General features: G+C 55.6%; 1 protein-coding gene across 6 annotated transcripts in view; it reads right to left on the bottom strand.

Moving 5' to 3' along the window:
* The window catches only part of Sez6l (seizure related 6 homolog like), a 161,968-nt gene that overhangs the window by 147,668 nt on the left and 567 nt on the right, over positions 1 to 13,733 (bottom strand). The gene's annotated exons all lie outside the window — the stretch shown is intronic.

Raw genomic sequence — 13,733 nt, 5'->3', positions numbered from 1 at the left:
CAGCAGGGAGGAGAGAGAAAAGGCACGTGCCACCTGGGGTCCTGGCTGAGCCATGGTTAGACGTGACGTTCTTTGGTGACACAGAGAGGTTTTGTTCCTCTCTGACTCTGGCTCCTCCTAAGGACTGGTGCAGTACAGCTTATCTTTTTGGGGGGGCAGGAAGGGAGGGTATTGGGGATTGAACTCAGGGGCCTTCGACCACTGAGCCCCACCCCCAGCCCTATTTTGCATTTTACTGAGAGACAGGGTCTCCCTGAGTTCTTTAGGGCCTCACCATTGCAAAGGCTGGCCTTGAACTCACGATCCTCCTGCCTCAGCCTCCCGAGCAGCTGAGAGGACAGGCGTGGGCCACCGTGCCCAATGAGATCATCTTGGATAAAGAGAAGGTGGGTCTCAAATGAATGAATGAATCTGACCTCGCTCCCAGTCAGCCGTCTGGGCCTCCACTTTCTTTCCTGTCATCCCACAGCTGTGACAGACACCTTGGAAGATGCCACCAGAGTGAAGTGAGATACTGTAAAGGAGCCTCAGCAGGAGGTCCTAGCGCAGCGCAGGGCCCGCTCAGCCTCACCAGGGGCCGCTCTCCTGGGAACCGAGGGGAGAGGAGGCTTCCCCAACACCATGGGTGCCCTGGTGTCAGGGCCCGGGGAGGACCGGTCGTCATCCAGGGTTTGTGGCTGATCTGGGATGAACCTTGGTCATAAACCACCAGCCAGTGAGTGACAGATTCGCTCCCCTGGTCCCGCGTCTGCTTGGAGCCTCAACTTTATTAAACTAGACATAAAACACCTCCCGTCGGGAAGCGGAGCGTGGATGTGGTCCTCGCAAAGTCAACGCTTGCTTCAGCTCCCGCAGAGCATTTCACCGGTGGGGAGGGGAATGAGGTGGCTGTCTGTCCTACGCCGAGGCCGTTCCCCTCTCGGACTCCCGGGAAAGGCCATCTACCCAGAGCTTTGCAGTCTGTCTCCACGGATGACCCCCCTGCGTGTCTGGTACGGTGCTAAGCTCCTGAGGGGACATCTTTCCGTCTCGCATCCCCTCTGTGAAAGAGCACAGTTATTTTCCCGCATGCTGTTTCCACAAAGCACAGGCGACATGCCCAAGGCTACGTGGCTCCACCAATAACAGACCTGAGGTCCAGCCTCAGGCCTCTGTGACCTTGAACCCCACGCTCCAGGTTACCGTTGCTGCCGCACACCGACTGGGCACCTGCTGCTGGCTCCGGTGTGCCATGCACTGGGCTAGGTGTCCGCCACATGGATGGGAAGAGCTCACGTCCTGGGTCTGCTCTTGGGAAGCAGTTCCGAATGCTAAGAATCGTGGCCCTCGGCAGCTACTCGGTCAACAGGCTGCACTTACCAGTATCTGGGATGTGGAGTAGTGACCAGTGTGGGCTCAGAGAGGGGGGACCTTAGAGTCCAGTAAGGGAAAATGACTTTAGAATATGTGCCTCTCTCTCGGGTAGTGAGTAATGACGATTATAATGCATCTCTTTCTTTTCTTTTTTTGGCCACTGAGCCCCATCCCCAGCCCTGTTCTGTGTTTTATTTAGAGACAGGGTCTCACTGAGTTGCTTGGGGCCTCAGTTTTGCTGAGGCTGTCTCTGAACTGGCGATCCTCCTGCCTCAGCCTCCCGAGCCCCTGGGATGACAGGCGTGGGCCACTGTGCCCGGCTATAACCCATTTCTGTTGTGCAGTCGTGCATGGCATAACCGGGCACGTGCCGTGTTCCAGCATAATCCTGGGCTCTGGGCTCCGGATAACGCCATTGTGAGTACACAGTGGTGTTGCGGCCTTTGGAATTTTCTGGAATAAATACGTGGAGGACAGGATCTATTGCTGAATCAGTGACGATGATGGTGATGACTCGTAATCGTCTAGGGCGTAAGTTCTGGGGGTAATTGAGACCCGACCCCTGGTCTTGGGAGTCTTCAGGGTTCACCTGGGGAGGCTTCCCTCCCATCCTGTGTTGAGGCCCATTTACCATCTTCGTCTTGCTCTTGAGGGAACGGAGGCCTAGCGGAGTTCAGGAACCTGCTGAAGCCTACCCATGTGGGTTAAGGAGAGAGGCGGAAGGTTTTCTTTAAAAACAACAATGAGCACCCCAAGAAACAGAAAGCGAAAACAAAGCTCAGTGTTTAACCCCAGTTGAAGTAGTGGTATGCAAATTAGCCCCAGCACATCATTTTTTATTTATGCCATAAATTAGGCAAATTTCCCTTCCCGAAGCCCTGGAAAATGAGGCTTGATTCCACATATTTTGCATTAATTTCCAAGGCAGTTGGCCCCAAATTAGCTTTACAACTTGGTAAACCTGCTTTCAAAGGGGGCATAGAAAGCAGTGGGCTGATCCGAAGTCTTTAGGGAATGAGATGTGGGAAGACGATTGTCTTTCTCCCTCTGCAAATTGATTTGCTGTTGAGTGCTGCACTTCCACCTCCAGGATTGTCACGTACAGCCGCATAGGTTGTGCACTGCTTAATTCCGTTCCGGGGGCCGGGAGAGGGCTCCATTCACAGATGCTGTAGTCCTAATAGGTCCCCTGCAGCTCTGCAGGGAGGTGGCCATATGCATCACACTCTCTGTGTGCATCTTGCTGAACGAGGCATTGGGAAGAGCGAGATTCTGTCTTGGCAAATAAGAACCGAGGCTTGAGGAGATTAAGTGACTTCCGCCAGCATTACACAACCCAGGGTGGCGGAGCTGGGATCCGTGCCCAGGCCTACTCTAATGCAGTGTCCACCACGCTCAGAAAGTCCACTCCCAGAACATTCTTCTGGGCCGGCACCTCCTCCCCGTTCCCATAACGCGACAGCTCTGGGGAAATGGGCACTCAGGCCACCCACGGGCCCCTCCGAGGCGACCCCACGCCTCCGCGCCTGCTCCTGAAGGCTTGCCGCTCCAGAGGGTCCTGGGAGGGACAGTCCTGAAGCTCCTCTCCACTGTGAATCAGAGCGGGTCACCTTGAAGTGCCCCCAGGCAGGCGAGTGGGCGCACCCCTCCTTGCCCTGTGCCACCCCAGCCCCCACCAGGAGCGAGCTGACCCAGACGAGGCCAAGGTCACGCGATTTCTGCAAGCGCTTTTGCCTCCTCGGCCCAACACTTTGGGTCTCGGCTGACGACTGCGGGCTGTTCACTTATTCACTAAAGCAACCGAGAACAGGGAGCTACGAGAGCCAGCCCCAAGGCCCCAGGGCCTCCGGAGGGGAGGGAGCCCACAGTAGACAGCCCCAGGCCCCCCCCCAAGGATTTTTGGGCTTCGGTGAAGCCGCGGCCTGGGGAAGGAGCACGTGGGCCTCCCCAGCCACCTCTGAGCCAGGAGCAGGGCAGCCAGGGGCCAGCCGAGCCAGTGCGGGATCAGTCCCCCTGGACAGTGGTCCACCCAAGGCGGGCGCCTGTTCTGTGTTTGCCACTCAGCCAAGGTGGCCGGCTCCCAGTGAGCCACCGACCACCCGTCTACTTCCTGGTGGCAGGGAGTGAGCGGGACAGGCCACGTTCCTCTTTGCGACCTGAGGTGGGAAGGACGGAGAGGCTGAGTGTGAGAAGATCCGCGTGCACCGCCATGACCTCGAACAGCAGCACCCCATAGAACTTTCTGGAAAGGCGGAAACCTGCGTTCACTCTGCATCGTCCAGGGTGGCAGCTGCCATCCACGCTTGGCTATTGGGTGCCAATGTGACTGAGGAACTCAAATTAGATGTTAGCTTATTTACGTGGCCCCAGGTGGCTAGTGGCTGCCGTGTCACACGGTGCGCGTGCGGAGTTTAAAACCAGAGAAGTCATAATGTCCTGGGGCAGCGAGCTGAGGAGGGTGGTGAGCAGCAGGCGGGGGAGAGAAGGGCCAGAGGGAGGGGTGCACAGAGAATCAGGGGTCATGAAGGGGAGGGACGGTCCCTGGGATGCACTGGGCTTGATGTCTTCAGAATGACCATATTCTTGGCTGCCCAGTCCTGTTCCCTCTTGTCTCCTTGGGCTCCTATAACAAGAAAGCACTCACTGGGCGACCTCTAAGCACCAGACACCCCTTCTTACCCATCTAGAGATGGCCAGCCCAGGGGCACAGCGCTGGCACACTCAGCGTCTACCAGGGACACACAGGGCAACTTTTTGCTGTACCCCCCCCTCGTGCAGCAGGGGGCGAGGGGGCTCCCTCTGGTGTCTTTCCTAAGGCCACAACCCGAAGCCCCCCCTCCTGCCGCGGTCACTGGGATTGTGGGCAGGGCATGGCCCACAGCACCGGAAAACCGGCAAATCCTATTAAAACGTGGTGTCTCCTCTTTTGGAAGCCAGTGCCCATCTGAGGACACGAGGATCGGCCCAGAGTGGACACAATACACCGTCACAGTCGTCCCCACTAACGGCCACCCCAGCACATCAGGGCTAAGTGACTTGGCCAAGGTCTGAGAACCCATTTCTCCTGGTCACCGCGACTGGCTTCACACTGTCCTTGGGCTGAACCCAGCTGGGCTCTGTGTCCTGGGCAGTGCCCCTCGGGCACTCAGACTCATGTGTGACGTTCAACTTTCTGGCCACGGCTGAACCAGGGTTGGGTGAGACAGACAAGGAAATCGTCACTGAGAGGCCCCGTCTCCCAGCCCCTTCCCCCTGTGGCCATCCCAAGCTCCGACCCGCGGGTTCGACTGTACCCATCGCCTGGTTCTAAGCCAGCCCCACGGTCCCTGGCGTCCTGCCTCTCGGCCAAGATGGGCAACGGCCTCACAGCGCTGCCTCCCTCAGCCCTTCTCTGGTTCCCCGCGCCCCAGACCCCCCCACCCTGGGCTTCCCAGTCAGCCAGTGGCCGTGGCCACGGTGAGGGCAGGGTGCAGCTGGCCCCGGGCCTGCCTCCCCAGCCTCCTCGGTCTCCTCTCGCCTGCTTGACTCGGGCCATCTGCTTGCATGGCACCATTTCCAGGTGCCCTCGAGTCAGATGCCAGCTCAGCACGCGGGGTGCCAGGCCTGGCTCTGGCTCCCGCTCAGCCTGTTTCATGCAGTCACTCGGCCACGGCTCGGGGACGCAAGTATCCACCACGGGTGACGGAGGCCAGAGGCCTGCCGGGGACAGCGGCTGGCCGGAGTTTCCTGGCCAGGTCCCCAGATCTCAGAACAGACACTGGGGAGAGCAAGGACACCGTGCTTCCTAAAGTCACCTTAGATGGGGGTCAGGAGACGGGAAGGAGGGGCCAAGCCCCGGACCTGACCCCCGGGCGCAGCGGGACTTGGAGGAAGCGCTTCCCTTGTCTCTGTGTCTCCCTCCTTAATAAGATGAAATGTCGGGGAGAGGACAGAGCCAGGCCGGGGTCCCCAGGAAGGGGACTGGATGGAGATGACAGACAGCAGGAAGGAAGGAGCTGACCATGCCAGCCCCTCCCCCACGGCACGTCCCGCAGGAGGGGCCTGAGCGTAGCCCATCGCCTCTCCGTATAGTGCAAGTCCCAGCTCAAGGTGACACAGTGACTTGCCCAAGGACACTCAGAAGCGTCAGACTTCAGCTCACGTTGTTTTGACTCTAAAGTCTGTGTTTCCGACTCGGTTTGCTCTCTGCACCCCTTCAGGGGAAGCTACCTGGGATTGAACTCGGGGGCCCTCGACCACTGAGCCCCATCCCCACCCTGTTCTGTGTTTTATTTAGAGACAGGGTTTCACTGAGATGCTCAGGGCCTCACGATTGCTGAGGCTGGCTTTGAACTCTCGATCCTCCTGCCTCAGCCTCCTGAGCTGCTGGGAGGACCGGCGTGGGCCACCGAGCCCGGCTTCATGCCCAGTTTTCAGCTGGGCATTTGCTTTCTTTGATGTTGCCCCCAAAACAAAGAGAAGGCAGGTCCTAAAACAACCTGTGCTGTGTCTGAAATGTCTAGTTGGAAATGAATTGAGCCCCGGGGTGAAAAACTGCACCCGACATCGCCCTGGGAAAGAAAGATGGCTTCCGAGAAGACCCGGGGACGGGCTGTCCTGTGGGTCCCTTTGTGCCAAGGCGTATTTTTCTGCGCCCTTTGTGAAGTGCGCTTCCCTCCCCTCCGTCCTTTACTTCGCCCCCTCCCCCTTTTCTCGTGAGCTCCTCGGGGACTCCACATCTGTCACCTCATTGATTTCCCGTGCAGTCACCCTACAAGGCAGGACCCTCTATTCGTCTCTTTTCAGTGAAAATCGAGGCTTAGCGGGAGACTGCCTCAGACCACACCAACGTAGGAAAAAGAGTTGGGAATTAAATTCAGGCCTTGGGACTCCAGCCCCACCTCCCCACAAGGAAGATGAAGATGAAAAGCAGTGGAACCCAGTGAGGCCCGGGCTCGGGGAGATACGGGTGAGTGAGATTCACGTGGGACTCCCTAAGAGTTCATTGTCCAGGAGTAAGGAGGCGTGTAAACTGGTCATCACCCCAGAACAGGGAGAAAGGGTGGGGGGACCAGAGAGGAAATCACTGGTCTAGGATCATAGAGGCCAGAGAGGTCTTCAAGAAGGAGAGAATTCAGAACTGGGTTTTGCAGGGTGGATAGGAGTTTGCCTGGTGACCAATAATAGCCATAATGGCAAATGTTTAAAGGCAAGTGCACACAGCTGGCTTTTCTTAATAACCTTGGAAGGGACATAGGGCCCTTCCACTTGACCCATCAGGCAGGGGAGATGGGCTGTTGTCTGTCTCCACAAGCTGACCCCGGATACCTGAGGTCACCACCCGGTGACAAGACATCTCCCCTCTGGGGAACGGCTGGACGGTTGCTCTCCAGGCTGGCCTGAGCTTGGCGTTTGGTCATGTGTCGTCAGGTACCCACCCTCGTCCCCCAGTGTCTATCCGAGCCTGGGCTTGTCAAGCCGGATGCCTCTACACACCGTCCATGAGACCTTGACCAGGTGCCTGGCCCTTTCTTTCTTTCTTTGTTTTTAAACTGGTACCAGAGATGGAACTCATGGGCACTGACCCCTGAGCCACACCCCAGCCCTAATTTGCATTTTATTTAGAGACAGGGTCTCACTGAGCTGCTCAGGGCTGAGGCTGGCTTTGAACACACGATCCTCAGCTGTGCCGCTGTGCCTGGCTGGTGCCTGTCCCTTTCTAAGCCTCAGCCCCTTGTTCTGTAAAATCAGGTCATCCTGTGATGGAGCTGGATGTGGAACCAAACAGTGATGGCAGGAGGAGTACACAGAGTCCCCTGGCACAGTGAGTCCAGGACAAATGGCAAGCCGTGGTGTGACTTGCTGTCACTCTCTTATGGAATGGGGTGGCGGAGGTGGCCTCTTCAGCTGTCCACACCAGCACCCACCTCCCCGAGTCTCCATTCCCTGGTGAACACAAAGCCCCTTATTTCCCCGGTCCCATCCTCATCCCGCGACAGGACAGCTCTGTGACTACGATAGTGATTTTTGTGACCCATTTTATGGATGGAAATATTGAGGTTCCCAGGTAGGAAATGGTTGAGCTTAGGTCCTGAAGGCAGAGGCCCAGAGAAATCAGTCCTACACAGTGTCCACTCTACATTTATGTTTGGGGGACCTGGCGACAGGAGAGATGACCAACAGCCAGAGCTGTCGCGTGGAGCAAGGAACCAGATGGACAACTCCGGATCTTTCCGGAAGCCTTGGGGTAATCCTGGTTGGTTCCAGTCTCCATTTTGCCGGTCTCTGGTGAGCCGGGTGCTGACCTCAGCCTGGTGGCTGCTCGCGCATGGCCTGAAGGTGGCTTTTCCTAACATTCCAGAATTGAGAGCAGGCTCCCGCGTGGAAGCTTCTGGAGCTCACAGGCTCTGCCGTCAGCCCACCTGGACTCCAACTGACCTGGCCACTCCCTAGCAGACTCCCGGGGGCACACAAAGCGCCTTTCTCTGAGCTTTGGTTTCCTCATCGACCAGCTGGAGGGCGACTATGAAGATGAGATAAAACAACCAGCGTCAGCGCCTGACGTCTATTAAGCTCTCATTAGCTGTGATGATTGTGGATTAATTGCCTACAAATAAAATGGCCACCTGTATCACTTTGTGGCTCACTTCAATTGGACCTGCTTTACTCAGGGGCTTGCTTTACACCAGGAACTCTGTTCGACTCTGGGGACACATGCGACCTGCATCTGACAGATATTTATGTGCCCTTCCCCCACACCAGCCAAACCTGTGCATGCCCTTGGAGGGTGTGGGATAGAAAAGGCGCCGGGGGACCTGGTGTCGAGAGTTGTGTTGTGTGTGTGTGTGTAAGGCACGGGGCAGGATGCTCTACGACGCACATTTATGTATAGACACACATATAAAGAGTGAAATGGTTACTATGGTGAATCAAGTTAACATGTGCATCTCTCCTATAGCTATTCATTCCCTACCCCCACCCCCACGGCAAGAGCAATTATAATCTCACTTAGCAAAAATCTTGAACATGACATATATACTCGGTGTTAAAGGATTCCGGTGCGGGACGGGGTTTGCTGCCACACCTCCTGGCCTGATGATGCTGGATGCCGTGCTGCACCTCTCTGTGCCTCAATTTCCCTGATCCTTACAAAGGGGATTCTCCCAGGCCTGTCAGCCCAGTGGCTCCGGAGGCTGAGGCAGTAGGACTGTGAGTTCGAGGCCAGCCTCAGCAACATGGTGAGGGCACAAGCAACTTAGCAAGAACCTGTCTTAAATTTTTAAAAAATTAAAAAATGGGCCGGGGATGTGGCTTAGGGGTAAAGTACCCTTGGGTTCCCTCCCTGGTACCAAAAGAAAAACAAAAACGAAAAACTTTGAACAACAACAAAAAATCAACACTCAGTAAATGCTGTTTGCATTTCTTGACGGCAGGTCACGGTGCCCGTGAGTCCACCGACCTCCTTCCATTGCACCACCCTTTCCCTGCCCTGCAAGCCCTCATGCTCTGCTCCCTATTGTCACCACCACAGAAGGGCCGTGCCTGGGGATCCGCAGTCACCAGAGGATCACGCAGATGCGCAGATCCAGGAAGCCTGTGTGCCCAGGGCTCGCTCCTCGGCTGCTGCCCACCCTCCCTCCTTGAGAACCCAGTCGCAGTCTCTAGTGGACACAGCGCACAGAGCCTGGCGGTCCTTTGTTCCCTTCTCAAGCAGGGAGCCTGGGAGGCGGAGGGGGAGCCGGGAGGAGGGGCGGCTCCAGGGTCTTTTTTGAGGGTGAGCATGTGCACCCGCCTCCCCTTCCCTCCCACTCGCTCCCAGTCCCTCTCTCCAGCTCCAGCATGGAGGGAGCGTTGTCAGGATTTTTTCACTCCCCTCTTGTAGAAATCTCCTCTGGCTTGGTGGTTGCTGTCACATCTTTTCAAGGCCAGCTTAAATGCTACCTGCTCCAGGAAGGATGTTGAGCATCCCTGGTGAGAAGTTGACTCTCCCTGTGGGGGGCGGTAGCTCCCCGTGTCCCTCTACCAAAGCACTTGGCCTGGACCCTGGTGGCCGGCTTTCACCTGCAGATCTCTCTCTCAGGGCTGCACTTCCTGGGAGGGGGACCTCAGAATGTGACATAGGGTCTCCTACATGCATGGTGCTGTGGAGTGAATGTCTGTGCCCCCCCAAAACCCCATATGATGAAGCCCGGAGCAATGATATGTTTGCAAGTATTTAGGGTCCAGTGTCCACAGTGGGATTAGTGCCCTTATGAGGGGAGGAGATCAGAGCTAGGGCTGGGGCTGTAGCTCAGCCGTAGAGCACGTGCCTGGAACAGGTGAGGCCCTGGGTTCGAATCTTAGCATCACATTAAAAAATAATAAAGTTTTTGTGTCCATCTACAACTAAAAAATTTTTTTTAAAAAAGAATGGAGATCAGAGCTCTCCTCTCTCTCCTGGTCATTCAGCTGGAATGTGCACATCTGCAAACCAGGAAGGGAGCTCTCACCTTGATCTTGGATTTTCCAAGCTCCCAGAAATGTGAGAAATAAAATGCTGCCGTTGACGCCATCCAGGCGAAGGTATTTTTGTTACAGCAGCCTGCGAGGACTGAGGCGTGTAGGAAGTGCTCAGCAAATGTGCATGAGTGAGTGAAAAAATAGCTTTTCTCGGGAGATTCTCTTCTTATGTTCTTTGCCCAACAATTCACCTGCCGCCCTGCATCTCTGGTCCTATGAACTCTGATTTCCTGACAATGATCTGGAAGCTCAAAGCCACACACTCTGAGCGTTTGGAACAGAAGGGCGTTTGCACCAGGAACGGCAAACTTCTCACCTGCTAAATGCAGCAACTGGAGCTACTCACTACCCCTTCTTCTGCTTCTTCTACTTTGGCCTCCATTATCCCAATCTTTATGCCAACATCTGCTTCCCACCAACCTCAGGGGTTGCTTCCTTGGTGCCTACTCATCAGAGCAGTTTGCCCTTTGGAAAGCAGGAAAGCATTGCTCATGCACCTAACGTGCGTGTATCAGGTGCATTCACACGAGTTATGTAATCCATATAACCATCCCTGGGCCTGGAACCATCAGCTCCTCTTCTCCTCTCTCCGTTCACAGATGATGGGATGGAGATTCAGAGAAGATGATCCCCTGAAGGTCACCCATTCCCAAGCACCGAAGCTGGGCTCTGGACCCAGATTGCTCCAATTTCAAAGCCACATTTTTTTTTCCCCTAAAAATCAAATTCCTGTGCCCAGCTCATTTGAACTCTCCAGAAGCCTTGCCATGGTCTGTTTGGTGTTTGGCAATTCGGCTCCACGAAGGAAACTAGGAGCTGGAGACAAGGGGGTGGCGCAGCCCTGCATTCTACCTACGCCCTCCTGGGAACACTCTGGTGCTTGCTTTTTATTTTTCCTTCCTCTTTTTCGTGGCACATGTCAAGCCATCAGCGATTATTTCTCTCCCTGAGAAATAAGAAGCAAGTGTAGTAAGCAGACAGAGGGAGGCGGCAAGGCCACCCTGAGTCTGGAAAGAGCGGCATTCTGCTGACTCTGGGCACTGCCCACACCTGGCGGCTGCTCGGGTCAGGATTTGTCTCCCTGCTCCTCTCAGTCACTAACCATAGCTTCGAGCGCCCCTAGTGGAGATCGGCGGTATGGGCGGACTGCAGAAATTGTGGACCAAAGAGGAGAGCTGCAAATCCAGCTCGTTGGAACAGCTTGCAGGAACAGGCTTGTGAGCAAAAAGCAGAAAACAAGCCACTCTGATCAGGAAACATTCTTTTGCCTTAGAAGGACAAGGGAATGAATGGAACGTTAATTACCTAATGCCCCAGAGAGCCACGTGAACACGAGGAGAAGAATCCCTAGAGCTTGGCTTAGGCGGTACCTGACGCGGGGGAGGGGCTCAAACTCCACGCCAAGAACGTGAACCCTAATGAAAACAGTCTTTAAGTGAATCTCACAACAATGCCCATCAGAGACCGGGGGAAGCAGCAAATTCGAGTCTTATTGAGCAATATTGAATTTGCCTTATTAATTCAAGGGGAAAAAAGAAGAAAAGAAATTACACTGGAGCTCTGCAATCTTAGCACGTAGTTACAATTATTCCCCATGTGCAAATCTCAGACAATAAGGAGCCTCTTCAAAAACAAGTTATACTTTATACTTATTCATGCCTTACAGCAAAATGGCCCAGAGAATCACGTGCCCTGCATGAGAATGTAGCAACAAGTTCCTTTCAAGTACTTACAAATCCCCCTCCCTCCAGCACATACAGAGGGACCAGTCTGCAACTCTGGATGAGGCCACGGTCCTCCCTCTGACATCAGTGGCCCTTCCTTAGGCTCTAGGTTAAAAATAGAATTTGTGGCAGAAGGTCAATTTTCTCCAAATGTACCATCCGGATTGGTGATGCTCATTGGCTACCCTCGGGCCCTCTTCATGACTCAGAGATTCAGAGTCCGAGCCACACGGTTATTAATGAGCCTTCTGAAGTCGTCCGTCAGTTGACTTTAATTTGGTGGTGACCCAAAGTTAATTAAATATATATACTGGCTAGCCATTGAGCGGAGCAGTCAGAAACAGGAGTGTGGAATATCTTGAGATCTAAAGCACACACAGGCACCCAGACTCCTACACACACACACACACACACTCACACACACACACACACACATGCACACGCACTAAAGGAAATAGCACATGTTAGAAGCCTAGTCTTGTATAACAATTCCATCTGTGCCCTTCAGACAGTTTTCCTGGGAGGTCGTGTGTTGGAGAGTAGAGACCCCAGGGGTCGTCGACTTACTTTAGAAAACCCATCAAGCTGCTGGGTAGCTCTGGTGTATGTGTGTGTGTGTGTGTGTGTGTGTGTGTGTATTAGTCACCACACAGATTCAAAAGGGCCATGGAGGACGGTGATCTGGACCTCATTCAAGGCCACCAAGCTATTGTTGGATGGAGACAGCTAATTAAGAAAGGGCTTGCTGTGGTGGATGGGATTTATTTCAACCCCATCTCTTCCCCCCCCCCATCTCTCCCAGGGGGACTGTGTGGCTCTGTGCACACTGTAAAAATCTCATTGCCTCGTAAAGGGGGCTTCCTTATGATACGCTTTGTTAAGCAAAAGGTAATGAATTATTTCCTTTGCTCTGCACGGGGGCGGGGGGGGGGGCTCCACATTTGAAGAGAAGCGTTGGGAGAGAGAATGCCTGATTTCTGCTGAGGAGGGCACTCCAGGCCACAGGAGGAGGAAGAGTTTTAAGGGAGAGGAACCCAGAGTTGGGGCCCAGGGAGCTGAGAGCTGTCCGAGGCCTTCGGTGCTGAAACCCGGTGTGCGCACAGGGTGGAGGGGAGAAGGGGGCAGAACTCCGGGGAGAGCTCGCTCTGCCTGTCCCCTTGACTCCAGGTCAAGACCATGCAAATAAGACTGGGCTCCAGCTAGGCAGGGGTGCGCTCTCCTGCGGTCTGACTCGCCTGGCCACACTGCAGCTGCATGCCTGTCTTTTTTTTTTTTTTTTTTCTCTCCCCACGTGAGGACTGACTGAGTTTCTGGGAACTGGAGTTAGACCTTCCAGCAGGCAGGCCAAATGGACCGACGGTGCCGCCCCCACCTCCCCCAAACTCAGGTGTCTCAGTGTCCAGGGTAAATCTCCGCAGCCCTGGGGTTAACTTTGGGGTAGAGTTAGGCGGCTCATTCTTCTCTCCATCCCAATCCATCCCAACCCCCACACCACAACTTTTCCTGGGGGACCTCGGCAGAGTGGAGAGGGGGTGCCGGCTCCAGTTGTGGGCAGGAGGGGCTGCCAACCCGCCAAACTTGGACCCCTCTTCCCACCCGGGGAGCACGTGGCGCGTGAAACTAGCCACCCCCTCCCCCCTGCAACAGTGCTCAGAGATGCGAGGCTTTCAGAGGAGAGACAGAGGGAGTCCACTCAGGTCCCCGCGCCCCCCCCCCACCCTACCTAACATCCTTTCTCACTCCTTGGCCAAGTTCTGGGGCTCCTGAGCCCCTTCCTCTGACCTCTGACAAGAACCACACCCAAGTCCTGATTCCTGCCCAGGCTAGGATCTGCCCAGGAGCAGCCCCTCCGGGCAACCCGACCCCGGGAGGCGACGGTGTCCCAGACGGTTGGAGTCTAGACCTCAGTTGCAGGGCGGGTGGGCTGCACCCCTCCTGTCCTCTGTCCAGAGGGAATTACCTGGCACCCAGCCCCGGGTGCGGTGGCCGAGGGCTCGCGGGGCACCTGGGTCTCGGAGGCGACCCCACTCCCAGGGGCTCCTCTGGGACGGCCCAGGGAGTGAGCCCCGCAGCCGGGGAGACGGAGAGGGAACCCGCAGCCAGCGCAGGGGAGCGCCGAGTCCTTCAGACACCTCCCCGCCTCCACGCTGCCAGCCCGGGCCAAGGGACGCGGCTCCT

This window comes from Ictidomys tridecemlineatus, chromosome 2 (genome assembly GCF_052094955.1).
Source record: "Ictidomys tridecemlineatus isolate mIctTri1 chromosome 2, mIctTri1.hap1, whole genome shotgun sequence".
Lineage (NCBI taxonomy): Eukaryota > Metazoa > Chordata > Mammalia > Rodentia > Sciuridae > Ictidomys > Ictidomys tridecemlineatus.
This window is presented reverse-complemented; position numbering and strand designations above follow the sequence as displayed.